The sequence below is a fragment of the Mobula hypostoma genome, chromosome 9 (genome assembly GCF_963921235.1).
Source record: "Mobula hypostoma chromosome 9, sMobHyp1.1, whole genome shotgun sequence".
Lineage (NCBI taxonomy): Eukaryota > Metazoa > Chordata > Chondrichthyes > Myliobatiformes > Myliobatidae > Mobula > Mobula hypostoma.
The window spans coordinates 69,582,336-69,609,117 of record NC_086105.1 but is presented as its reverse complement, the minus strand read 5'-3'; the positions used below and the strand labels follow the sequence as shown (position 1 = coordinate 69,609,117).

The window sequence follows — 26,782 nt, the reverse complement described above, 5'->3', positions numbered from 1 at the left end:
CTATTTGAGCTGTGCCTCACCACACAGTCGTGAGTGTAGAGAGAGTGGATCAGTGGGGTAAGCACATATCCTTGAGGTGTGCCAGTGAAGATTGTCAGTGAGGACAAGATGTTATTTTTGATCTGCACAGACTGTGGTCTCCTGGTGAGGAAGTAAAGGATCCAGTTGCAGAGGGATATTCAGAGGCCCTGGTTTTGGAGCTTTGTGATTAGAACAGGGTATGATTATGTTGAATACTGAGCTGTAATCAACAAACAGCAGCCTGATGTAGGCATTGCTATTGTCCAGGTGATTGAAAGACAAGTGGACAGCCAGTGAGATTGCATCTGCTGTAGACCAATTGTGACAATAGGCAAACTGCAGTGCGTCTAGGACTTTGCATAGAAAGGAGTTGATTCCGGCCATGACCAGGCTCCCAGAGCACTTCGCAGTAGACGTGAGTGCCACTGGGTGATAGCCATTGAAGCAGTTCACCCTGTTCCTCTTAGACACTGGTATGACTGTCACCCTTTTAAAGCAGATGGGAACCTCTGACTATAGCAGTGGGACATAGAAGATGTCCTTGAACACTCCTGGCAGTTGGTTGGCATAAGCTATCTGCATTATTTGCTGACCTACTTAAGGTTGTAATGTGTTCTGCTTCTCACATAGAGAAATAATCAGAAGCTGGTGAAATTTCATCAGAATGGTCAGAATCTTTTGAAGAAGCGTCCTGGATCCAAAACATTAACTTCCACTGATGTTGGCTGGCCTGCTGAGATTTTCCAGTATTTTCTGTTTTTATTTCAGACTTCCAATGTCTGCAGCATTTTGATTTTCAAAGGTGTTCATAGGCCGCCAGGTATAGAAAATAACTCACGGGTTATCGACTGGTACGAATGCTTTCCAAAGTCCTTCATAAGGTTTTCATTTTAATTTTGTGTGACCACCCAAAATGTCGGATATTTGTTATGTTTTTTAAACTTCATAAATTTATCAAAAGGAAAACACAGAGCTGGGGATAATGTGTACTCGTTTTTACTTCAGTGAGGCGCGCACATATGATGTGAAGACGTATGTCATTAACGTACTTTTACATGTAGCCTGTAGTGAATTAGGTGAACAACAAGGGATGCTTAATCAAACATATTTACAATATCACTTCAATAGTACTGAAATATTAAATGCACAACAATAGTGAGACAGCAAACGATCTAATTGATCTCTTGTTGATTTTAGTGTAAGGGAAGATCAGCGGAGAGATTTTGTGTAAAGTCCGGGATTTGTCATTAGTTCAGCTGAAGAATGGCAGACCTGAAATGTACTTATTTATTTTGAGATACAGCACATGAACAGGCTCTTCCAGCCTAACGAGCCTGCACCACCCATGTAACCAATCACGGGGAGATTGTACAAACTTCTTACAGACATCGCTGGAATTGGATCCCAATCTCTGCTGCTGGAATGGCACTAAACTAAACTAGACTAAACTAGGGCACTACCATCCACCCTTGGGATAATTTGCCCAAAATGACAGCTGCTTCGCTCTCTACTTATACCTCCTGCCCGGTGTTTTAGAATTTCCTGTTTATGTTTCTGAGCTCCATCATTTTTGATTTACGTAAAAGATATCGTCATTTCAGTACAAAGTCTGCCCCAAGGTTGTCAGATGTTGGTTGCGCTTGGTCTATGTGCTGAGTTTGTGTCTTGCTTGATCATTAGTAATGCTCTGTCAGCAAAACATATTCCAGGAAAACCCTCGTCAGTTTTCATCTCTCCATAACTTTAGAAGTCTTGTTTCAATGGGTAAATTTTAAGGTACCTGGGACGTAGCACTAGAAGCAATCCTTAAACAAACCCAACATGTTCTGCCATTCAGTACAACCCCAGCTGATCTGTAACCTAATTCCACAAGCCCAGATTCATCTAATATCTCATGATTTCTTTATCTGACAGAAATCTACCAGTCTTAAATTAAAGACTAGTACCAAAGGCTGATCAGGTTTATGTGTAGGTGCATGTCCAAAACACTTCTAGAAGGTCTGCCTCTAATCTTTGGACAGAGCCCCCCTTTGTTCTCAACTCCCCCAACTTGCAGCACTCTGACTAGTAATCATGCCTTCCTACAAAACTCATCAGCATTCCTACCATGAAGGCACCATTGAGTTACACAACCTGGAAACAGGCTTTGCATCCCAATTTATCCATGTCAACGATGATGTCTATTCAGACTAATCCCATTTGCCTGCATTTTGGTCTGTAACTCTCCAATCCTTTTCTGTCCAAGTATATGACTAAATGTCCTTTAAACGTTGTAATTGCTCCTGCTTCCACAGCTCATTCCATATACACATCACCCTCTTCATAAAAAAGATTCCCCTCCCGTCACTTTTCAATTTTACCCCTTTCAGTTTCAAACTCCCATACATTGGAAAAAGTGTGATCATCCATATTATCCATGCCCTTCCTGATTTTACATACATCCATAAGGTCACCCATCACTTTCCTACACTCCAGAATAAAAGGTTCAAGCCTACTCAGACTCTCCAGCCCCTGTAATATTTTTGGGAACTATTCTGCGCCCTTTCCAGAAAAGTGACAGGAGGAACTGGATGGGCTGAAGTTTAATTGAAATTATTATTTCACAGGCTACAAGACAACAACAAAAGAATTCATTGACTTGTTTAATAAAAATATACCTACACTCAGTGGCCACTTTATTAGGTACACCTGTACACCTGCTTGTTATTGCAAATATCCAATCAGCCAATCGTGTGGCAGCAACTCAATGCATGAAAGCAGGCAGGCATGGTCAAGTTGTTGTTCAGATGGAGGAAAATGTGATCTAAGTGACTTTGACCATGAAATTACTGTAGGTGCCAGATGGGGTTTGAGTATCTGCAGATCTCCTGGGATTTTCATGCAGAAAGGTCTCTAGAGTTTACAGAGAATGGAGCTAAAAACAAAAAACATCCAGTGAGCAGCAGTTCTGTGGGCAAAAATTCCCTGTTAATGAGAGAGGTCGGAGGAGAAAGGCCAGACTGGTTGAAGCTGACAGGAAAGCGACAGAAACTCAGATAACCATGCGTTACAACAGTGGTGTGCCGAAGAGCCTCTCTAAACACACAACACAATCGAGCCTTGAAGTGGATGGGCTACTGCAGCAGAAGACCACAAACATATACTCAGTGGCCACTGCGTGTGTATAGCAGTTTTCAGAATGTTACAGATGTGTTTCAGAGCAAATAATGTAATTCTGAAGTAGAGTCACAGTTGTGATGCAATTAGTGAGGCAGACAACTTGCCCAATTGGAGAGGAGGTATAGGAGCCTAAAAATCTCACAATCAACGATTTAGGAATAGCTTCTTCTCCTCTGAAATCAAATTTCTGAATGGTCTATGAAAACTACCTCACTGTTTCTCTTTTGCATTATTTATTTATTAGTTAATTTGTTTACTTTTCGTAACTTACAGTAATTCTTATACCTTGTACTGCACTGCTGTCACAAAATAACAAATTTCCTGACCTACATCAGTGCTAATAAACATGATTCTGATTCTGATTCTAATGCTAGTCATGATACTAAAAGATGATAAGAACCATATAGTAGGTTTCGAATTGAGGCAGGGCATCATGGAGCACCTCAGATCTTTCTCAATCTTATCTTGGATTTTTACATCCACTTTATGTGTCAAACCAGAAATGGCAACTCCACCACTGAAGACATTATCTCCCTGTTCCAAAAGAGTAGCCAGAGTCAGTGATGGCATTTTGGTGTTGACTGCCTATAAAGCAGAAACCCATCTTACGTTGTTCTGACACTCAGCCAAGGTTGGAGAGAAAAACCTTACATAACTATAGTCAGAGATCGATAAAAGCAAGGTCAGTTGTGTTTGGAAATGATTTTTCACGGTCACTTCTAGATCTTCTGAAGAACATGCATCAGGTGGTAAGGCTTCTACGGAGGCCTGCCAAGGGAAAATGTGGAGTGCCCAGGAACTCCCATGAATACAATCCACTTGCATTAAGGAGAGTGCTTGGAAAAAATTGTCAACTCTGAATTTCCATAATGCACATCCAATGTAGGGGTCCATCTACTTTCCAGGTGTCAATTACACTGGAACCTTCAGAAACAGTTCAGGGCCATGATATGAATACACTTCTGGAAAGTTGCCTTATTAAATATTCATTACTTAGCCTAGTGTAACACCTCTGTTTAAATATTTTTAGGTGAACAGATTGCAGTTGGCTTTCAAGATTTTACACAATATTGTAAAATCAAAATTAATATTATTATAAAAGCAATCAAACAAAGGTATTTAATATTGCTACATTTATTTTGCTACCACATTTACTAGATAGTGCTACATTTAATATTGTACATTTACTGTACCTTATTTAACACTGTTTATTCAACACTGCCTCATGTAATATCTATTCTGTACAATTAATGCTCTTACATTTAATACAGCCATACTTATTCTATCATTCCAAGTACTGTACTGTAGCAGACTGAATTATTTAATACTGGCACATAATAATAATACTAATCAAATTCTTATTACATAGTAAAAATTGTAATGATACACAGTACTGTGCAAATTCTTGGTGCATATATATACAGCGAGGGTGTCTAAGAATTTTGCACAGTACTGTATTTGTCAACGTGGAGCAGAGAGCGAGTTTGTAAATCTGGTGGGAGCAAAGCGGCTGGGAATAGTGAGGAGAGAGCGCCATGGGAAGAGTGTGGGACAGGTGGCAGAGAAAGCGTGCCAGGGGCGGGGTTTGGCGCCTGCAGACACAGCCAGCCCTAAGACGCGATGCAAGGTCATTTGATTCCAAAGAGTTGGTTTATTGATCATTACAGAATGTCTCTCCGGTGCTTCCCGCTCCCTCCCCTCTCCCTTCCCCTTTTCCCAACCATGACTCCCCTCTCCCGGCCCCCTTGCCACTCTCAGACCACTATAGAGACCCAGATCAGAATCATCCCATATGAAATGAAATGTTTTTTTTTTGCAGCAACAGTACAATGCAATACATAAAATTATTACTCTGTACTCTGAAAATGTCTTAGTATATATATATATATGTGTGTGCCTAAGACTTTGGCACAGTCCTGTAATACCAACATTAATATAATATTATAGTTTTCCATATTAAAAATAATAGTATTCGTTATGCTTCTTTCAATAGTGCATTTTTATTCTGTTGTATTGCTGTCTTTAACACTGCTCTGCTTAATATATTCTTAGAATTACCGCTGCATGTAATATCCCCCTATTTATACTGTTACACTCACCACTATCATGCTGGTGCTGTCGTGCATATTGTTGCAGATTTTAACATACATGCTTTAATGCCACCTAAATTCAGACTGCCAAATTTAAAACAACAATATACCAATCTGCTGTCCCAAAAACTTGCCCTGTCAGACCACTCAGCATTTAACATTTGCACGTGGCAACTAACACACCAGCAGTATTTTCCTGCAGAAAGACATAAAAACTGTTGTCTTCTTCCAAGCTGATAATTTGCTTCAACAGAGCAGAAATAAAAAGAATCATTTTAGGCAAAAATGCTTGCTTGAGACTGCAGTAGTTCATGAGTTATTTCTCAGTTCTGAAGTGATTCTACTCGAAGAATACAAACCAATTCGACAATAATTGCCAGGCAGCATTTGTAAAAGCCTACCAAAACCAATGAGTCTAAACACAAGAAATTCTGCAGTTGCTAAAAATCCAGAGCAGACACACAGCGTGCTGAAGGAACTCAGCAGGTCAGGCAGCGTCCATGGATGGGAATAAAAAGTTGAAACACCAACTGTTCATTTATTTCCACAGATGCTGCCTGACCTGCTGAGTTCCTCCAGCATTTTGTGGATGTAGCACCAATGATTCTAACTTCTGCAGTTCCTTGACATGGGTTTGAAAGTTTTGTAGTACAAAAAATATATAATTTACGGTACCTTTTGTTCAGAATGCAGGATTCTTACGTTCATTAGCCACTCTCCGTAGAATTCTCTACCAGACAGAAGAAAGAGGCAGCATGATGCGTCTATGGGAAAAATAGAAATAAATTTAGAGGATGTTCTATTCTAGGTTACTTCACTTTTCTCATATAATTCAGACAGTGTGAAAAATACAGGCGGCTCGAGGTGTCATGTAAAGAGCAGTGCTGTATTTAATGGGAGACTATATGAAAGAGACAGAGAACGTAGACACTTACAGGACAGGAACAGGCTCTTCGGCACATGATATTGCCCTGAACTAATTAAACTAGTTAAATGCCAAACAAAACAAATTCATTCTGCCTACACAAATGTTCGCCTCTCCATTCTCTGCACATTTGTGAGCCTATCTAAGAGTCTTTTAAACACCTCTATTATGCACAGTGGCCACTTTATTAGGTACCTCCTGTATCCTTTTTGCTGTAAAACAAATTTGTGGCATTCTGAAAGTTGCTACACGCACTCAGCGTATGTTCATGGTCTTCTGCCGCCGTAGCCCGTTCACTTCAAGGTTTAACATGTTGTGCATTCAGAGACGCTCTTCTGCACACCACTGTTGTAACGTGTGGTTATTTGAGTTACTGTCACCTTCCTGTCAGTTTCAACCAGTCTGGCCATTCTCCTCTGACCTCAGGCATTTTTGTCCACAGAACTGCCGCTCACTGGATGTTTTTTTTTTGTTTTTTGTTATCATTCTCTGTAAACTCCAGAGAATGTTCTGCATGAAAATCCCAAAAGATCAGTGGTTCCTGAGATACTCAAACCTCCCCATCTGGCACCTACAATCACTCCACAGTCAAAGTGCCCAGAGACCTGAGAACTTTGGGCATAGAGCTCGGAAAAAGCAATGCAATGGACTTTTAGCATCATAAGCCAGTGAGTTATTTGTTATGCACCCCTCTCACTGTGAAACGGAGACAACACTTTCTCCCTTATTAGGGAGAGAGACAGCCTATGGTATGTCGAATTACCGGGCGAATGAGCAGTCTTTGGTGTACTGCAAATCTGTGTCTTTGCTGTTGCTTTGCTCACACTTGAGGAATCGGCAGCGGGTGCTGATTTTTTTTGCTGGTGGGGGAGGGGCGATCATTGCTTGCTGCCGCTTACGTGCAGGAGGGCGGGGAGCTGGGGAGGGGGACTTTGGGGCGCTAACATTTAACTGTCATTCATTCTTTGGGGGCACTCCTCTGTTTTCATGGATGTTTGTGAAGAAAAAGCATTTCAGGATGTCTATTGTATATATTTCTCTGACATTAAATGTACCTTTGAAACCTTTGAAGTCAGTTAGATCACATTTCTGCCCCATTCTGATATTTGGTCCCAGCAACAACTGAACCCTTGACCATGTTGGCATGTGTTTATACATAGAGCGTAACAGCACAGGAACAGACGTCATTCTGTTGTGCAGAACCAATTAAACTTGGAATTAAATGCCAGCTAAACTAATCTGTTCTGCCTACACAATCTCCATCTCCCTATTCTCAGCATATTTGTGTGCCTACCCAGCACCTTTATACATTTGCCTCTACCACCACCCCTGGCAATATGCTCCAGCACCCACCAGTCTCTGTGTAAAAAAACTTGCTTTGTACATTTCCTTTCAACTTACCCCTTCACACCTTAAATACATGACTTCTATTATTAGATGTTTCAGCCCTGGGAAAGGATCTTGTAAACCTCTATCAGATCTTCTCACAGCCTCCACTGTCCCAGAGAAAACAAGCAAAGCGGTCCAACCTCTCCTTATAGCTCATACCCTCTAGTCCAGGCAGTGTCCTGGCAAACACAAGAGATTCTGCTGATGCTGGGAATCCATACACAGAAAATGCTGGAGGACTCAGCAGTTCAGGCAGCATTTATGGAGAGGAAGATACAGGCATTGTTTCAGGCTGAAACCCTTCATCATGACTAGAAAGGAAGGGGGAAGAAACCAGAAGAAGAAGGTGGGGGAGGGAACAGAGTACAAGGCTGAAGGTGATAGGTGAAGACAAGTGGGTGGGAGAAGGGAGGGGGGGAGAGAAAGAGAGAGAGAGAGAGAGAGAGAGAGAGAGAGAGAGAGAGAGAGAGAGAGATCAGAGGTGATTGGATAATTCCCTTGTCAATCAAATTTGATTACCACACTCTGTCAATAAAAAAACAATTTTATACACTACTACCTTTAATTCAGTGCTATTTAATGCTAAAGATTCCCCGGTGTGCATCCTACTTAATTTAACATCATGCTAAAGTCTTTATGAAACCATTAAAAACTAGGTGAAAATTTGTGAGCACCACACAGAAGATGCTAGAACTCAGCATCTATGGAGAGGAATAAACAGTCAACATTTCAGCTGTAACATTGACTGTTTATTCCCCTTCATACATGCTGCCTAACCCACCGAGCTCCTCCAGCATTCTGTGTCTGTCTCTCTGGATTTCCAGCGTCTGCAGAATCCCTCGTGCCTAGTTAAAAATGTGTTACTAGTCCTGTGCACAGAGACACAATAATTGCTGGTATTCATAATCTTGCCGTTTGGATTAGTCCTTTCATGGTCCTTTAAAAAGGCTTTATCATTCTGCTATCATTGTGTATGCTTCTGTTCACTGGAAGAGGTTGTGGCGTCTTCTTCCCTCTGCTCTCTAACTGAGCCCAGCAGCACAATAGTTAACACAACACTTTATAGCCCAGCGATGAGAAACCGGGGTTCAATTCCCACTGGGAGGAGCTTGTATGACAATGTGGGTTTCCTCGGGGTGCTCCAATTTCCTCACACCTTCCAGACGTACATTAAGGTCAGTAAGTTGTGGGCATGCGATGCTGGCGCCAGAAGCGTGGCAACAATTGCAGCTGCCCCCAGCACATCCTCGGACTGCATTGGCCATTGGCACAGATGATGCATTTCATTGTATGTTTCAATGTGTTTCAGTGTACGTGTGACAAATGCAGCTAATCTCAAATTGCCACTGCTTGTTATTTAGTGAATCATCTGTAATAATCATCGTTTTTGCAGATTAGTGGATGAAATGCCTTAGGCAATAAGTACTTTGGTAAATTCAAATAGGCACAAAGAAATGCAACAGGGAATTAAGGAAATAGAGGCTAGTTGAAATGTGGAATTTGTTACTTATAGAGTAAAAGTCAACTTGGGTATAAAATTAAAACTCAACTTGACCTCAGTCATTCCAATTACAGCCTAAGCCCAAGAAGTTATTTTTTCCATACCTAAACAGGACATTAATTCAAAGTTCAAAGTAAAATATTATCGAAGTACATGAATGTCACCATATACAACCCTGAGGTTCATTTTCTTGCAGGCATACTCAGTAAATCCAAGAACCGTAATAGAATCAGTGAAAGACCGCACCCGACAGGACGGACAAGCAACCAATGTGCAAAAGACAACAAGCCGTGCAAGTAGAAAAGAGCAAAAAGAAATAATAAAAAATAAATAAATAAGCAATAATTATGAGATGGAAAGTCCTTGAAAGTGAGTCCATAGGTTGTGGGAACAGTTCAGTGATGGGACAAGTGAAGTTGAGTGAAGTTATCCCCTCGGTTCAAGAGCCTGATGGTTGAGGGGTAGTAACTGTTCCTGAACCTGGCGGTGAGAGTCCTGAGGTTTCTGCATCTTCTATCTGATGGCAGCGTTGAGAATAGAGCATGAACTAGGTGGTGGGAGTCCCCGAAAATGGATGTTGCTTTCCTGCGACAACGTTTCATGTAGATGTACTCAGTGGTGGGGAGGGCTTTTGTTTAGTGTTCCCTGCATTTTCCGTCCTTATTGTCAGCATATGCCGATTTATGATTAACAGCGTAAAAGACTTGCTGCAGTGGCAAAGCGGTTAGTGTGACACGATTCCAGCTCCGTGCTTCAGTTCCGGCGTCCTCCGCGAGAAAGTCTGTACATTCTTCCCATGTGTGCGTGGGTTTCCTCCGAATGCTCTGGTTTCCTCCCACAGTCCAAAGACATGCCAGTTAATAGACGAATTGATCATTGTAAATTGTCCTGTGATCAGGCTAGGGTTAAATCACTGAGTTGCTGGGTGGTGCCAGCTCAGCGGGCCAGAAGGACCTGTTCTGTACCGAATCTTTGAATAAAAAGCAGAGAAAGAAAAGGGAATGTATGGCACAGCACTCGACAGACAGGTCATTCTGACCCAGATGTGGTGATCAGCAAGGTCCAGGGTTTTTTTCCCTCAGAATACACGATATACCTAACAGAAATAATTGGCTCCCATTGATCTTGAACCAGGCAGTCTGGTTTTATCACATGTTGAGGTCCCTGCTGGAGATTCAGAACAAGAATCAGGTTTATTATCACTGACATATTGTGAAATTAGCCGCTCTGTGGCAGCAGAATGGTGCAGGACATAAAATATACTGTAAGTTGCAATAGGAAACACAGTGGATTCTGGTTAATTGGGACACATTGCAATCAGCACATTTTGTCCCAGTTAAGTAGCTGTCCCAATCAGCTGAAGTTTCAAGGGAGTAGTTAAAAATGTATAAAAGCTTTCTACAGGGGCACAATTGAAAGCATCCTGATTGGCTGCATCACTGCCTGGTATGGGAACTGTACCTCCCTCAGTCGCAGGACTCTGCAGAGGGTGGTGCGGACAGCCCAGCACATCTGTAGATGTGAACTTCCCACTACTGAGGACATTTACAGAGACAGGTGTGTTAAAAGGGTCCAAAGGATCACTGGGGATCTGAGTCACCCCAACCACAAACTGTTCCAGCTGTTACCAACCGGAAAACAGTACCACAGCATAAAGCCAGGACCAACAAGCTCCGGGACAGTTTCTTCCACCAGGCCATCAGACTGATTAATTCATGCTGATACGAATGTATTTCTATGTTATATTGACTGTTCTGATGTACATACTATTTATCATAAATTACTATAAATTGCACATTGCACATTCAGACGGAGATGTAACGTAAAGATTTTTACTCCTTATGTATATGAACGATTTAAATAATAAAGTCAATTCAATTCAATTAAAAAGACTGTTTAACTGAGAAACAAATTTTGTAGTTAAATAAAATACAGAACGGATTAGAACACTAGCAATACTACTACAGTACTATCAACTGTAGTTCCTAATAGTTATCGACGGCAGAATTCATCCTCTGTGTACCCTACTGTGTGCTTTTGACTGACTGTAAATGAACCAAATCAATGCAGATAATGGACTGCCTTCAGACAATGTTTTTTGATGATTGCATCTTGTAAATCTTAATTTTCATTGTAACATTCAAGATGATTGTCGACACCTTCAAATTCTTCATAGTTCCTAACTCAATAAAATAGTCAAATCATTTCATTCTCCCATTAATTTCTGGTGATTGATTGATTGATTGATTTATTTATTTATTTATTAAGATACAGCATGGAATAGGCCCTTCCGGCCTTTTGAGCCATATTGCCCAACAATCACAGATTTAATCCTAGCCTAATCACATGACTATTCACAATGACCAATTAACCTAGTAACTGGTACATCTTTGGAATGTGGGAGGAAACCAGAGCACCCAGAGGAAACCACGCAGTCACAGGGAGAACGTACAAACTCCTTACAAGCAACAGCAGGAATTGAACCCAGGTTGTCTGTACTGTAAAGCATTCTGCGACCCACTACACTAACCTGCCACCCCTCTCCATGAGGTACCGTGCATCTCCAAGCCTGAATGCTTGAAATTGCACTGAGCAAAACAGTTCCGAGTTATCTCAAAGTTGCTGGTGAATGCAGCAGGCCAGGCAGCATCTCTAGGAAGAGGTACAGTCGACGTTTCGGGCCGAGACCCTTCGTCAGGACTAACTGAAGGAAGAGCTAGTGGGAAAGTGGGAGGGGGAGGGGGAGATCCAAAATGATAGGAGAAGACTGGAGGGGGAGGGATGGAGCCGAGAGCCGGACAGCTGATTGGCAAAACGGATATGAGAGGATCATGGGACAGGAGGCCCAGGGAGAAGGAAAAGTGGGAGGGGGGGAGAAAAACCCAGAGGATGGGCAAGGGGTATAGTGAGAGGGACAGAGGGAGAAAAAGGAGAGAGAGAAATACTCCAAAATACAGAAATACTTCAGGAACAGTTACTACCCCTCACCATCAGGTACACACCACCAGGTTCAGGAACAGTTACTACCCACCTCCCCCTCCCCCTCCCACTTACAAATCTCTTACTAGCTCTTCCTTCAGTTAGATCTGACGAAGGGTCTCGGCCCGAAACGTCGACTGTCCCTCTTCCTAGAGATGCTGCCTGGCCTGCTGCGTTCACCAGCAACTTCGATGTGTGTTGCTTGAATTTCCAGCATCTGCAGAATTCCTCATGTTACCGAGTTATCTCACTGCTTATTTCTCGCTGAGTATCAGTGGCAAAAATCACTGCTTTTTGAATATAAACGCACACAACTGACACAGTTTTAAAGCTGTTCACTCGAACACAGTGCACGTTTAACAACCACGCAAGTGCATGTAGCTGGTGCTAGTTAGAAACTGTTCAGCAACAGTCTCCTGTCCCAATTAAGTGGCATAGTGTCCCAAAAAAATGAAGGGAATCCCAAGCAATATATGTAGAATGCTGGAGGATCTCAGCAGCATCTATGGAAAAAAGTACAGTCAACGTTTCGGGCTGAAACCCTTCAGCAGGACTGTCCCCGCTATTTTCCCCAATTAGTTTTTGTTCTTTAAGAGTTGCTCCAAATAAGCACCTGCCTGGATTAACCAATGGCCCAATTAACAGGAATCCACTGTATATATTAAAAAATGTAGTACAAAAAGAGAGCAAAAAAAAGTAGTGTTCATTGTCTGTCCAAGTACATCGAAGATACAGTAGGTACATTGAAGAGGAATCCAGAGAGATACAAAGCAGAGAGATCTGAAAGTTTGAATAAACATGGGCCTAGAGGTCTATGAGAAGTATAAGTACAGTCACAGAGCACCACAAGCACAGAAACAGGCCCTTCAGTCCATCAAGTTCATGCCAGCCTAGTCTTCTGTCTCGTCCCATCTACCAGCCCTACATATCTTTCTTTTCCATGTATCCATCCGAACTTCTAAATTTTACAATTGAATCCACATCCACCACTTCTGCTGGCAGTTCATTCCGCACTCCCACCACCTTCTGAGTGAAGATGTTCTGCCTCAGACACATTGTTCACCTTTCAGCTTCTCTGAACTCTGCACTAGAACAGAGCAGCAACAACACAGAGCAGGAGGGGAGGGGGGAGGCGCAACAACTTAGCGTAGCGGATAGTTTAATGCTATTTCAGTACCTGCAAACCAGGTTCAATTCCCACCACTGTCTGTAAGCAGTTTCTACATTCTCCCTGTGACCACATGGGTTTCCTCCAGGTACTCCAGTTTTCTCCCACATTCCAAAGACGTACAGGTTAGTACGTTCATTGGTCACAAGGGTGTAACTGGGCGGTCAGGTCACTTGGGCCAGAAGGGGTTGATACCGTGACAGATAGATGATAGGTAATTAGATGGACAGAATTGGTCATGTACCTAAAGTTAGACAAACATCATTGCATTGCACTTCTCCTTCAGTTAAGAAAGTGGATGATCCAGCATGTCCAGCGCCTGTGTTTTTCCTCCAGGCACTTCAGATCCAGCCCTAGGTCTGCTTCTCAGATTTGAGGCAATCTCCTCCATCATGTCCTCATATCATCTGGGCCTCGGGTGTATGCTTCATCACCACCACTTCCTGAAATAATCCTCACCTTCACTGTGTCTCCAGCCCTTAGGAATGGCTGGCTACTGTATTAGTGGTGTACCTGTTTTCCTTTGGGTGAATTTGCCTTTCTATGCTCTTTACACATGTGATTTCCCTCTTTCACGAGCATCTCCAGTTCATAGTCAGTCATAGTCATACTTTATTGATCCCGGGGGAAATTGGTTTTCGTTACAGTTGCACCATAAATAATTAAATAGTAATAAAACCATAAATAGTTAAATAGTAATATGTAAATTATGTCAGTAAATTATGAAATAAGTCCAGGACCAGCCTATTGGCTCAGGGTGTCTGACCCTCCAAGGGAGGAGTTGTAAAGTTTGATGGCCACAGGCAGGAGTGACTTCCTATGACGCTCTGTGCTGCATCTCAGTGGAATGAGTCTCTGGCTGAATGTACTCCTGTGCCCAACCAGTCCATTATGTAGTGGTTTAAGATGGCATGCAACTTGGACAGCATCCTCTTTTCAGACAGCACCGTGAGAGAGTCCAGTTCCATCCCCACAACATCACTGGCCTTACGAATGAGTTTGTTGATTCTGTTGGTGTTACAATGCTGAGCAGCGCAGCTGACGTGATGTAGGCATGAAGCCACCTTCATGATCTCATGCTGCACAGTCACTCATTTCATCTACTGGATGGGAATATTTCCTGGAGTGAATGTATCTCTCCCTGAACAAGAACAATCAAATCAACATCATGGCTTTTCTCACTTAGGAGTGAAAGGTGAAAGGTTTAAGGGGATCACGAGGGGGAATTTCTTCACTCGAGTGTGCTGTCAGCACAAGTGGTGGATACAGGTTTGATTTCAACATTGAAGAGAAGTTTGGACAGATACATGGTTGGGAGGGTTATGAAGGGCTGAGGTTTGGGTGCAGGTCAATGGGACAAGGCAGTTTAAATGATTCAACGCAGACTAAATGGGCCAAAAGACCTGTTGATGTGCTGTAGTTTTCTTTGGATCTACGACTCTATGACTTCATTGGGTTCACCACTTTAGAGAGAAACTCCCAGCCTTGTTAATCATGAGATCAGTGGCTTTGGAAGGGCATTATATGGTGCTCCTGAATCTGGTTTCTCTTGCACCATCACCCTGTCATGCAAACAAGAGATTCTGCAGATGCTTGAAACCCGGAGTAACACACACAAAATGCTGGAGGAGCTCAGCAATTAGGCAGCATCTATGGTAAGGAATAAAGAGTCGACATTTTGGGTGAGTCCTGATGAACGGTTTTGGCCCAAAAACTTTCCTTTCCATAGATGCTGCCTAATCTGCTAAGTTCCTCTCCAGCATTTTGAGTGTGGTATATCCTGTCATGAGTTCATCATGAGAATGTTAACCCCGCTCCCCCACAGAATTGATCTCACTTACCACCAAGTGCATTGCATTCAACTGATTCTCTAAATCTGAGCCTCTCACTGCTCAACCCATCAACAATGAGTGGCCTCTTCATATCACACTAATTCACGAAATGATTTTTCAATTCACTTTGCACACATCTTTTATTTTCTCCCCAAAAACACACTATTTCTTCATCAGCCACTTACTGTCCAAAATACTGTAATCATTTAATCCACGTTGGTTATGCCTTGCATTGTCAGCTCTTTGATCTGCTCATTGTACACACACACACACACTAAATGCAAGAGATCCTGCAGATGCTGTAAATCCAGAGCAATACACACAAAGTGCTGGAGGAACTCAGCAGGTCAGGCAGCATCTATGAAGGGGAATAAAATATCAACATTTCAGGCTGAGACCCTTCATCAGAACTTCTTCAAAAATTGACTCTTTATTCCCCCGCATAGTTGCTGCCTGACCTGCTGAGTTGCTCCAACATTTTGTGTGTGTTGTTCTACATATACATCTTCCTCTTTGATATCAGCATATCTTTTTGAGTAGTTTTGCACGTATGCCTGTTGGTATGTTTTTCTCAAGAATTAACTCATTTTCAAATAGTCCCTGTCTGATCTCTGACCAGCAAGCCCTTCAACACCGTCAAAATTCAATCGCAATAAACCCTGACAATTCGCATTTTGACAAATTGGAAATCCCAGCAGTTCAGCATAAATTCATCAGGAGCTGGTCTCAGCACATTGAGGTCCCAGTTCTTGCATTCCCGTTCACTGCTGAGGCCCAGGTTCCTAGTGCTCCCTTTAACTTGTCCCCTAATTCCTATGTTCCCCTCAAACATGTCAGAACCCTGGTTATGCACTTGCTTAAAATGCTTCTGCTTTTTTATTCCCAGTTCCCTCATCACTTAAGGGGACCTTGTTTCTCACACCTCTTTTAAATTTATCACATTCACTGTTAAGTTGCACAGTCTGCATCTAAAAAAAAATAAGGATTCAAAGTGTGTGAGAGTATTGATGAGAATAACATTCAATTAGGATTTTGTGGACATTTGGTAAGTCGCCAAACACTCTCGCAAATTTCTACAGATGTACTTTGGAGACCAATCTGACTGGCTAGATAACCATCTGGTTTGGAGAGGTCACTGCACAGGATTGGAGAAAACAGCAAAGAATTGTAAACTCAACCAGCTCCATCATAGGTTGTAGCCTGCCCTCCATTGAGGACATATTTATGACTTATGACTCTGAGGAGGAGGAGAAGATGGCGGTGCGACGCAACACATGTGGCCTCTCCAGTGAATGATATCTGTAATCTGTCAAGTAGGGGACCGTGCACAATCCTGATTTGATGGAGACAAATGTGAGAGCATGGAGGAACATCTGGAGAAACTTCTGAAATGCCCACTTCGCTGCTGCTTCTACTGTGTGGTAACCAGAATCTCCGGAGCAGAAGGCCCCGAATCCTCAGCTTTGCTTGTTTCGGTGGCCGGGGCTAGATCGAAGGCGCTCGGCAGAGGATGCCGCTCTGGAGGCTGTATCGGAGGGGCTGGTCGGAGGCTTGAAGTTTTCGGATGGACGGACTCGATGTCGGCTGTGGTCGGCTGCCTCCAAGGCATTGGCAGTTGTCGGTGCCTGGAGGTTTATGGCAGGGAATTTTTCCCTTTTCCGCCTGCTATCGGGGACTCGGGAGTCGATCCACTCGGGACTTTGAGACTTTTCTTACCATGCCCATGGTCTATTTTTTATCAAATTATGGTATTGCTTTGCACTGCTGTAACTATATGTTATAATTATGTGGTTCTGTCAGTGTTAGTCTTTGGTTTGTCCTGTTTTCTGTGATATCACTCTGGAGGAACATTGTATCATTTCTTAATGCATGTATGCATTTCTAAATGACAATAAAAGAGGACTGAGTGTTCTCATAATCTAATATTGGAAAGGCGGTGCCTCAGGAAGGCAACATCCATCATTAAGGACCTTCACCATCCAGGACATGTCCTCTTCTCATCAGGGAGGAGGTACAGGAGCCTGAAGACATACATTCAGTGTTTTAGGAACAGCTTCTTCCCCTCTGCCATTGGACTTCTGAATGGTCCTTGAACTCATGAACATTACCTCACTATTTTGCTTTCTATTTGCACTAATTTTTGTGTATTTCTGATTGTAAGTTATAGTTTTTTGATGCATTGCACTGTACCGCTGCCACAAAACAACCAATTTCGTGACATATGTCAGTAGTGATAAACCTGATATTGATTCAATAGTTTGTAAAAAAAACCTCCCTCTTCCTGTTTGTGTATGAAGAATAAGCTGCAGTGAAATACTGTGGATTCCAGTTAATTGGGCCATTGGTTTATTGGGGCAGCCACAACTCGTAATGAACAAAAACAAATCAGGAAATAGCCGGGATTCTCCTTCATTTACTTGGGACACTGTGCTACTTAATTGGGACCGGAGATTGTTGCCAAATGGTTTCTAAGTAGTATCAATTTTGTCCATGTCACTTGGCTATTAGACAATTTACCGTACAAAACAATTTCACTACTTCAACAAGTTAGGACTATGAAGAATTTAAAGGTATCCACAATTGTCTTGAATATTACAATGAAAATGAAGATTTGGAGGATGCAGTCATCGATAGCATTGTTTGAAGGCAGTCCATTGTCTACACTAGGTGTTGGTGCTGATTTCGTTCATTTATGGTCAATCAAAAGAACACGGCAGCATACACTGGATGAATTCCTCCATCAATAACTATTGGAAACTAATATACAATTTTACAGAAGTATAGTAGTTTTGGTATTGTTCTATTTTGTTCTGTATTTCATTTAAATATATAACTTGTTACTCAGTTCAATAGTAGTTTGTCTTTTTTATACCTTTTGAGACTGTTCCCATGAACCTTCAGCTAATTGGGGCAGCCACTTAATTGGGCCAAAATGTACTGATCCAGATTAACTGGAATCCACTGTATTTCATTTCAAGATAGGATAAAGTGCATTTGAAATACATTTAATACATTCTCCAAGACCTCAATACAGGATTTATGGTATGGTAAAATTCCCTCCGTGTGTGACTAATGAGATACAAAAGCATCTTACTTTAATCTATTCTGGTTTATCTTTCACAATAAACTGTAAGTATAGAATATGAATTCCTCTCTCTTTTGCCTCCATCCTTTATGATTGGAAATCCAACAACACAGACATTTCATTATGCATTATCTCAACTTGACCCAGAGTTCATCATTTTCCAGCCTATCTCCATGTCTTAGCTCGATTCGGGTGGAACTCACCCTGACATTTGGTGTTCTGACTTAAGCACAGAGTATAATTTTTTATAGTTTCATTAGCTGGTTGTCCAGATATCATGTTAGTATTCTTCTCTCATTCTCTTGCTAAGATAACGGAAGATAGTCTATAAATTAAGTTAATAAAGAACTCCATTAACTAAAGAACTTACAGAGACCCAGATCAAAATTTCTGCAGTGTGGTAGCTTCTGTCATACTCTTCATTAAAACAAAGTACCAACAACACAAACAGCAAATACATCATGTTACAATTCTTAAAGTGGTACCAACCAATATACTTACATAAGAACATAAGAAATAGGAGCAGGAGTAGGCCATCCAGCGCATCAAGCCTGCCCCGCCATTCAATAAGGTCATTGCTGATCTGTCCGTAAACTCAGCTCCATCTACCTGCCTTTGCCCTATAACCCGTAAATCCCTTACTATGTAAAAACCTATCTAACTGTTTTTTAAATATATTTAGTGAAGAAGCTTCAACTACATCCCTGGGCAGAAAATTCCACAGATTCACCACTCTCTGGGAAAAACTGTTTCTCCTCATCTCCGTCCTAAATTTTCTCCCCATCTCCGTCCTAAATCTTCTCCCCTGAATCTTGAGGCAATGTCCCCTACTTCTAGTCTCACCTACCAATGGAAACAACTTTCCTACTTCTATCTTATCTATCCCTTTCAAAATTATATATGTTTCTATAAGATCCCCTCTCATTCTTCTGAACTCCAGAGAGTATAGTCCTAGGCGACTCAATCTCTCCTCATAGGTTAACCCCTTCATCCCTGGAACCAACCTGGTGAACCTCCTCTGCACTGCCTCCAAAGCCAGTATATCCTTCTTCAATTATGGAAACCGGAACTGCACACAGTACTCCAGGTGCGGCCTCACCAATACCCTGTATAGTTGCAGTATGACCTCCCTGCTCTTGAATTCCATCCCTCTAGCAATGAGGGCCAACATTCTGTTTGCCTTCTTAATAACCTGTTGTACCTGCAAGTCAACTTTTTGTGATTCATGAACAAGCACACCCAAGTTCCTCTGTACAACAGCACGCTGCAATCTTTCATCATTTAAATAATAATCTGCTCTTCTATTACCCCTTCCAAAGTGGATGATCTCGCATTTACCAACATTGTATTCCATCTGCCAGACCTTGGCCCACTCACTTAACCTATCTATATCCCTCTGCAGACTCTCCACATCCTCTGTACAATTTGCTTTTCCACTCAGTTTACTGTCATCAGCAAATTTTGCTACGCTACACTCAGTCCCCTCTTCCAAATCATCAATGTAAATGGTAAACAGCTGTGGGCCCAACACCGACCCCTGCGGCACCCCACTCACCACTGACTGACAACCAGAGAAACACTCATTTATACCAACTCTCTGCCTTTTATTGGTTAACCAATCCACTATCCATGCCAATACACTTCCTCCAACTCCATGCATCCGTATCTTATTTATAAGTCTCTTGTGCGGCACCTTATCGAACGCCTTCCGGAAATCCAAGTATACGACATCCACCTGTTCCCCTCTATCCACTGCATTCATTATGTCCTCAAAGAACTCCAGTAAGTTTTTCAAACAGGACCTGCCCTTTCTGAATCCATGCTACGTCTGTCTAATGGAACCACTCCTCTCTAAATGTTTCACTATCTCTTTGTTAATGACAGCTTCAAGCTGTCTAGTTTTCCCAACTCCAGATGTTAAGCTAACTGGCCTATAGTTGCCCGTCTTTTGCCTACATCCTTTTTTAAAAAGTGGCGTGACATTTGCTGTCTTCCAATCTGCCGGGATCTGCCCAGAGTCGAGAGAGTTTTGATAAATGATTAACAACACGTCCGCTATAACCTCCGCCAATTCCCTCAGCTCCCTCAGATGCATCCCATCAGGACCAGGGGACTTATCTACCTTCAGGCCCTCTAGTTTGCTCATCACTATCTCTTTAGTGACAATGATTACTTATTTCAGCTTTTTGAGTGCTTTTCTTTCAGTCACCCAGTTGCTTGAATTAAGCAACAGAAAGAATAAAACACATGTTGGAATTTAGTAGCTAAGAAGTTATAATTGAGATATTGAGAGGATTAGATTCAGAAAATTAGTTGTGCTGTTTCTGCAATCTGGGTACAGCAAGAATGAAAAGTGATCCATGATCTGAGTTCAAAGCACACAATGGCTGTAACCTCTCAATTCAAATCACATATCTGGTCGTAAAGTCATAGAGCACAACAGCACAGAAACACGCCCTATGATCCATCAGACCATGCCAAACTATTATTCTGCCTAGTTCCATCAACCCACACCTGGACCGTAGCTCTCCATACAGTGATGACCATAAGCTTACTATGTAGGTACGAACACCCACCTGGTTCTGTAATTCCCTTCATGGGTGGAAGCCTCATCTGTATGTGGTATCCATATTGGAGGGTGTGCCTGCTGTCCCACAGCAACGAGATTGACTTAAAAGGCCAAGCGATATCATAAACACAGGAGATTCTACAGATGCTGCAAGTCCAGAGCAACACACACACAATGGTGGAGGAACTCAGCAGGTCTGGCAGCATCTATGGAGACACTTCAAGATGGAAAGGAAGGGGGAAGAGACTAGAATAAGAACTGGGGGGAAAATGGAAGGACTACAAACTGGCAGGAGATAGGTGAGACCAGACGAAGTGGAAGGTAGGTTGGTGGGGGGGGGGGTACGGGGGATGAAGTGAGAAGGTGGGAGGTGACAGATGAAGAGGTGAAGGGCTGAAGAATAGGGAATATGATAGAAGAGGAGAGTGGATCAGAGGAGAAAGAGGAGGAGGAGGAGCACCAGTGGGAGGTGATGAGCAGGTGAGGACGGAGGGGGGGAGAAATTATGCAAAGGTCAGAGAAATCAATGTTCTTACCATCAGCTTGGAAGCTACCCAGACAGAATAAGAGGTGATATTCCTCCAAACCTGACAGAGGTCCCTTTGTGGCACTAAAGGAGGCCACGGGAATGGGAAGTCGAATTAAAATGGGTGGCCACCAGGAAATTCAGCCTTTTGTGGTGGGCGAAGAGAAGGTTCTCATTGAAGCATTCCCCTAGACTACGTCAGGTCCTATTGATGTAGAGGAGGCTGTACCAAGAGCACAAAGGCCAAGCAAGTCACTCAGCTCTGAGACGAGTAGAGATATGGGATCAGTCCTGGCATTATCACCAAAGGCTGCATCTTGAAAAATTGAAAATACCCTTCTTCACCTAGTCAGCATAAGCCATCACTAGCCCTAAACCAGAACGCCCTTAGTCACCTCCAGACTTTCAAAAGACATTTACATTCATTCACTATGGCAGCAGCTGACCATAAGACCACGAGAGATAAGAGCAGAAGTAGGCTATTCAGCCCATTGAGTCTGCTCTGCCACTCCATCATAGCCGATTAATTGTCCCTCTCAACCCCACCCTTCTGCCCTCTCTCCGTAACCTTTGACACCCTGATGAATCAAGAACCTATCAACCTCCACTTTAAGTATATCCATGACTTGGCCTCCACAGCCATCTGTGGCAATGAATTCCACAGATTCACCACCCTCTAGCTAAAGAAATTTCTCCTCTTCTCTGTTCTAAAGGGACATCCGTCTAGTCTGAGGCTGTGGCCTCTGGTCCTAGACTTCCCCACTACAGGAAATAAACTCTCAACATCCACTCTATCTAGGCCTTTCAATGTTCAATAGGTTTCAATGAGACCACCCCCCCATTTGTCTAAACTCCAGCAGGCACAGGCCTAGAGCCATCAAATGTTCTTCATACATTAATCCTTTCATTCCCCAAATTGGTCTCATGACTTCCTTTGGATCTTCTCCAATGCCAGCGCCTCCTTTCGTAGATAAGAGGACAAAAACTGCTCACAATACTCCAAGTGCAGTCTGACCAATGCCTTATAAAGCCTCAGCTTTAAATCTTTGCTGAGGAATTATTGTGAAGTATTAGAGAGGTGAGAAATCAAAATATTGTGTGGTGTGAAATTTTGGTAACAAGATTCAGATCTTGAAAACAGACTGCTGAAAGATAACCAGCTGCAAATTATTTAAATTGCACTTACAAAAATTATCTACTTTGCAAAGATACAGTGTATTCAGGACTTTGCTTACATCACACATCGTGCACTACCTCTCTTGATCCCAGAACCCATCCTACACAATCAGGAAAGTTCTCCGACACCTCTACTTTCTGAGGAGACTGACGAGAGCTGGACTTCGCACATCCATACTCACGTCATTCTACAGATGCGCAGTAGAAAGCATCCTGACAGGCCGTATCACTGCCTGGTACGGAAACTGCACTGTGGCTGGCAGGAAAGTTCTACAACGGGTATTCAAAACTGCCCAACGCATCACTGGCACCAGCCTACCCGCCATCAAGGACATAAATACAGAAAGGTGCCAGTAAAGGGCCAGTATCCTCATGAAGGTTCCCACCCACCCTGCTCACAGACTGTTTGTCACACTCTCATCAGAGAGGAGGCTACATAATATCCACGCCAGAACCGCCAGACTCGAAAACAGTTACTTCTCCCAAGCAGTAAGGCTGATCAATGCTTCCACCCATTAACCACCCCCACTTCTCCACACACTCCCCCACCACCACTACTTTATAATGTCCTGTCAGAGTCACCTTATGTACAAACACTCATGTGCCTAGTGTCACCTTATGGATTCAGAATCAGGTTTATTATCACTGGCATGTGACGTAAAATCTGTTAACTTAGCAGCAGCAGTTCAATACGATACATAATCTAGCAGAGAGAGAAAAAATAATAATAAATAAAATAAAACGTAATAATAAATAAACAAGTAAATCAATTAGGTATATTGAATAGATTTTAAAAAGTGTACAAATACTGTATATTAAAAAAAGTGAGGTAGTGTCAAAAGCTTCAATGTCCATTTAGGAATCGGATGGCAGAGAGGAAGAAGCTATTCTTAAATCGCTGAGTGTGTGCCTTCAGGCTTCTGTATCTCCTACCTGATGGTAACAGTGAGAAAAGGGCATGCCCTGGGTGCTTGAGGTCCTTAATAATGGACGCTGCCTTTCTGAGACACCGCTTCCTAAAGATGTCCTGGGTACTTTGTAGGCTAGTGCCCAAGATGGAGCTGACTAGATTTACAACCTTCTGCAGCTTCTTTCGGTCCTGTGCAGTAGCCCCTCCATACCAGACAGTGATGCAGCCTGTCTGAATGCTCTCCACAGTACAACTATAGAAGTTTTTCAGTGTATTTGTTGACATGTGAAATCTCTTCAAACTCCTAATAAAGTATAACCACTGTCTTGCCTTCTTTATAACTACATCGATATGTTGGGACCAGGTTAGATCCTCAGTGATCTTGACACCAAGGAACTTGAAGTTGCTCACTCTCTCCACTTCTGATCCCTCAATGAGGATTGGTATGTGTTCGTTCGTCTTACCCTTCCTGACGTCCACAATCAGCTCTTCCGTCTTACTGACCTTGAGTGCCAGATTGTTGCTGCAGTACCATTCCACTAATTGGCATATCTCACTCCTGTATGCCCTCTCATCACCATCTGAGATTCTACCAACAATGGTTGTATCATCAGCAAATTTGTATATGGTATTTGAGCTGTGCCTAGCCACACAATCATGGGTGTAGAGAGAGTAGAGCAGTGGGCTAAGCACACACCTCTAAGGTGCACCAGTATTGATCATCAGCGAGGAGGATATGTTATCACCAATCCGCACAGACTGTGGTCTTCCGGTTTGGAAATCGAGGATCCAATTGCAGATGGAGGTACAGAGGCCCAGGTTCTGCAACTTCTCACTGAGGATTGATGGTATTAAATGCTGAGCTGTAGCCGATGAACATATCCTGACATAGGTGTTAGTGCTGTCTAGGTGGCCTAAAGCCGTGTGGAGAGCCATTGAGATTGTGTCTGCTGTTGACCTATTGTGGCAATAGGCAAATTGCAATGGGTCCAGGTCCTTGCTGAGGCAGGAGTTCAGTCTAATCATAACCAACCTCTCAAAGCTTTTCATTACTGTCTACTGGGTGATAGTCATTAAGGCAGCCCACATTATTCTTATTAGGCACTGGTATAACTGTTGCCTTTTTGAAGCAAGTGGGGAGGTTGAAAATGTCCTTGAATACTTCTGCCAGTTGGCTGGCACAGGTTTTCAGAGCCTTACCGGGTACTCCATCGGGACCTTCTGCCTTGCGAGAGTTCACTCACTTTAAAGACAGCCTAACATCGGCCTCTGAGACAGAGATCACAAGATCATCAGGTTCAATCTATGTACATAAACTATTCTATGTATTTATATTTATTGTTTTTTAATTATTGTCTTATTTATCTTTATCTGCCAAATACTGAAAGGCCTGTATAGATAGGACATGGTATTCAATAGTGGGAGAGTCGAGGACCAGAGGCACAGCCTCAGAATAAAAGGACGACCCTTTAGAACAGCAATGAGGAAGAAGTTCTTTAGCCAGTAGAATTCATTGCCACAGACAGCTGTGGAGGCCAAATCATTGGGTGTATTTAAAGTAGAGGTTGATAGGCTTTTGATTAGGAAGGACCTCAAAGGTTATGGGGAGAAGGCAGGAGAATGAGGTTGAACGCAAAGATAAATCAGCCATTGTCAAGTGATGCATCAGGCTCAATGGGCTGAATGGCCTAATTCTGCTCCTATGTCTCATGGGTCTATGGTTTTAAGAGCCAGTTGGTAGGTAAATTGTCTTTTTTGTAGGAGAGTAATTAACGAGAATGCGGGAGAATAAGAAGTGTGATTATTGCAGAATTGGGGTAAATGTGAGGGACGTGTTGGTAGTGGCAGAGACTTAGTGGGTCAAAAAGCCAGGTTTTACACTGTACTGTATCCCTTTATAACTAGGCGGTACAGAAGCTCTGGTCTCTGTAGTGTTGGTGGTTGTCAGACACTACCCTCTGGAGTTACCCATTGATGGGCATATCCAGTGGCAGATCCAAACGTGGCATTGCATGCATTATGCTCTATTTGTAGAAATTATCATAAGCAGATCGCAGTGGAAGATTTACCTCGATGCACATACTATACCCCAAAAGAAGCTGCATCTAAAACCAACAGCAAAGTATAGCACCTTTTGCATCCTTTTCCGATGTTTCAACGTCTTTTATAGTCAATGATCCTTCTGAAATTCAGTTGTCTGTGGAATATAGAGAACATGGCAGCCCTTCAGAATCAGAATCATGTCATGAAATGTGTGGTTTTGTGACAGCATTACATAAAAATACTGTAACTTACAATAAGGAGTATAAGAAAATAAGTGAGGAAGGCAGAAAGAGTGCAGAATAGTGAAGTGGTGTCCATGGGCCCATGAACATCTCCAATTATGATGCTGAGCTGCACAGCTGAAGTGATGCTGTCTTCATGATCTCATCTGCTGTATGGTAATACTTCCAAGAAGAAAATCAAATCAACATCATAACCTTCTCACTTCATTGGGCTCCCAACTTCAGAAAGAATCTCCCAGCCTTGTTGCTCATGACTCATTGATTTTAACTGTAACTTTCGAAGACTGGTAGCTTTGGAAGGGCATTGTACGACAGGGGGGAAGAAACAGTTGCTGAAATATTAAGTGTATGTCTTCAGGCTCCTGTACCTCCTCCCTGGTAGTAATGAGAAGAGGGTATGTCCTGGATGCTGAGGGTACTTAATGACAGATGCAGATTTCTTAAGGTATCACATTTTGAAGATGTCATCAACAGTGGGGAATTTTTGTCCACAAATTCCATTTAAGAACGGTAGGGTGGGTAAAAGCAACACGCATAAAAAATGCTGGTGAACGCAGTAGGTCAGGCAGCATCTATAGGAAGAGGTACAGTCCACATTTCGGGCCGGGACCCTTCGTCAGGACTAACTGAAAGAAGAGTTAGTAAAAGATTTGAAAGTGGGAGGGGGAGGGGGAGATCCGAAGTGATAGGAGAAGACAGTGGGGGGGAGGGACGGAGCCAAGAGCTGGAAAGTTGATTGGCAAAAGGGATATGAGAGGATCATGGGATGGATGGGAGGCCTAGGGAGAAAGAAAGGGGGGGGGGAAGCCCAGAGGATGGGCAAGGAGTATAGTGAGAGGGACAGTGGGAGAAAAAGGAGAGAGAGAGAAAAAATAATATTTAATAATAATAAGAGATAAATAAATAACGGATGGGGTACGAAGGGTGGGTGGGGCATTAACAGAAGTTAGAGAAGTCAATGTTCATGCCTTCAGGTTGGAGGCTACCCAGATGGAATATAAGGTGTATTCCATCTGCCAAACCTTGGCCCACTCACTTAACCTATCTATATCCCTCTGCAGACTCTCCACATCCTTTGTACAATTTGCTTTTCCACTCAGTTTAGTGTCACCAGCAAATTTTGCGACACTACACTCGGTCCCCTCTTCCAAATCATCAATGTAAACA

At 42.6% G+C, this 26,782-nt stretch overlaps 1 protein-coding gene across 2 annotated transcripts in view; it reads right to left on the bottom strand.

The window, feature by feature from the left end:
* The window catches only part of LOC134351276 (chemokine-like protein TAFA-2), a 678,364-nt gene that overhangs the window by 609,156 nt on the left and 42,426 nt on the right, over positions 1-26,782 (bottom strand). For both annotated transcript variants that reach the window (XM_063057345.1, XM_063057344.1), the window contains exon 2: positions 5,946-6,034. The gene's annotated coding sequence lies outside the window, so the exon portion shown is untranslated. The remainder of the gene's footprint in view (positions 1-5,945; positions 6,035-26,782) is intronic.